This window comes from Lolium rigidum, chromosome 4 (genome assembly GCF_022539505.1).
Source record: "Lolium rigidum isolate FL_2022 chromosome 4, APGP_CSIRO_Lrig_0.1, whole genome shotgun sequence".
Classification (NCBI taxonomy): Eukaryota; Viridiplantae; Streptophyta; class Magnoliopsida; order Poales; family Poaceae; genus Lolium; species Lolium rigidum.
The window spans coordinates 83,322,781-83,325,412 of NC_061511.1; positions in this window are offsets into that span (position 1 = coordinate 83,322,781).

A 2,632-nucleotide genomic window follows, 5' to 3' on the forward strand; every position below is an offset into this window, starting at 1 on the left:
TATTTTCTGGCGCCGTTGCCGGGGAGGCATAGCTCTACTCATAAGTTCACCTGGGGAGTACACTCTACCTCTATCTCTGTTTTATTTTATTTTATTTTGCTTAGTTTACTTTTGTCTAGTTTATTTTTGTTTTATTTTACTTTTCTCATATACCCAAAAATCCATAAAAATTTGAAAAACCTAAAAATTAAAAACTGCTATTATGGGAGATCCTACAACCTATTTGGAGCTTATAGAATTATATAATAATTATAGAGAATCAAGAACGGGGAAAGTTATGAGTGTTGTGATAGAAAAATTGAATACAATTGCTAAAATCTTGCTTAAACGCCATGATATAAACTGTTTCTCTAAACAGGATACTAAACATCTTAAATTTCAATGTGGCTTTAGTGAGGAAGTTTTAATTAAGAACTATAATTGGAATAGCTATATTCATCTTGGGTTCGAAGAAGTAGAACAATTTGTTTTGTTTATGGGAGCTTCTGAGATTGAATCCTTCATTGCTAGAAATTATGAAACTTGTGTTGTTTGTAAGGACCTTAAAGATTATGTCTCTTCTATCCTTAATTTTTGCATAGAAAGCTTAGTGATAATCCCTATATCATTGATTATAAAGAGAGACTCATTAATGCACAAGAATGCACTCACAATTTGCAGGAACCAGTGGAAGAAGAAATTGATGAACCTGAAAGCTCATTGGATGAAAAAGAGGAGGAAATTGATGAACCTGAAAGCTCATTGGATGAAAAAGAAGAGGAGAGTGATGAACAAAAGGAGGAAGAATGGATTAGCTACCCATGACAACCTTCTAATGAGAGTAACTCTTTATCTCTTACACTATTTGATTGTCCTCCATGCTTACCGAAGGAGGATGAATGTTATGTTCCTGTGGATTCTCTTGAAATATTCCCTATGAGTAAAACTTGTGAGAATAATTAGGCTACTGTTATCTATGATAATCCATGCTACTTTGATAAATTTTATGATAATTCTTTGTTTGTTCCTGATGTCGAAATGCATGGTACTAAAGAGTTTTGCTTGGCAAATGTTTATGATAAATCTCTAGATGATGGTCCTATGTTACTTGATAATATTAATTTTACTACTAATGAAAATGGGATTGGAGAGGTCTTGACTTTATCTATGAGTCCCATATCTTTTGAGATTGATCAATCATCTTGTTATAATATTGATAAAAGTGGGTTTGAAAGTTTTAATTCCACTATTTTTGAGCTTGATGAAAATTATGTGTTTGTGAATCATGAAAAGCATGCTGTATGCGATAGTTATGTTGTTGAGTTTGTTCATGAAGCTACTGAAAATTATTATGAGAGAGGAAAATATGGTTGTAGAAATTTGCATGGTACTAAAACACCTCTCTATATGCTGAAACTTTTGAAGTTACTCTTGTTTTATCTTCTTATGCTTGTCACTTTGTTCTTCATGAATTTATTTGTGTACAAGATTCCTATGCATAGGAAGCAGGTTAGACTTAAATGTGTTTTGAATTTGCTTTTTGATGCTCTCCTTTGCTTCAACTCTTATTTCTTGCGAGTGCATCATTAAAATTGCTGAGCCCATCTTAATGGCTATAAAGAAAGCACTTCTTGGGAGATAACCCATGTGTTTATTTTGCTACTGTTTTGTTGTGTTTTGGAAGTTGTTACTACTGTAGCAACCTCTCCTTATCTTTATTTTATTGCAATGTTGTGCCAAGTAAAGTCTCTAATAGAAGGTTGATGCTAGATTTGGATTTCTGCGCGAAACAGATTTCTTGCTGTCACGAATCCGGGTATGATTCTCTCGTAGGTAACTCAGAAAAATCTGCCAATTTACGTGAATGATCCTCAGATATGTACGCAACTTTCATTAGTTTTGAGTTTTCTGATTTGAGCAACGGAAGTACTTCTTAAAAATTCGTGTTTACTGGCTGTTCTGTTTTGACAGATTCTGTCTCTGTTTTTTGCATTGTCTCTTGTGGACTTTATGTGAGGCTTTCTAGTGGAGAGCTGTAGCTAATGTTTTATTGAGTATTTGCAATGTGTCACTACAGGGCTAAAGTGGATTAATTTTTTTTTGAGTACTAACCCCTCTAATGAAGTTTATGAGAAGTTTGGTGTGAAGGAAGTTTTCAAGGGTCAAGAGAGGAGGATGATATATGATCAAGAAGAGTGAAAAGTCTAAGCTTGGGGATGCCCCCGTGGTTCATCCCTGCATATTTCAAGAAGACTCAAGCGTCTAAGCTTGGGGATGCCCAAGGCATCCCCTTCTTCATCAACTTATCAGGTTCTTCTATTGAAACTATATTTTTATTCGGTCACATCTTATGTGCTTTACTTGGAGCGTTTGTGTGCTTTTATTTTTGTTTATGTTTGAATAAATTCGGATCCTAGCAATCCTTGTGTGGGAGAGATACACGCTCCGCTTTTTCATATGAACACTTGTGTTCTTCGTTTTACTTTTAATGTTCAATGATAAAAGTTGGAAGCTATTGCATTTATTGCTATTTGGTTGGAAAAAGAAAATGCCTCATATTGTCTTGGATAATTTGATACTTGGAAATGGTTTTGAGCTCTCAAGTAGATCATTATTAAGCTCTTGCATCATGTAGTTTAAACCTATTAGTGGA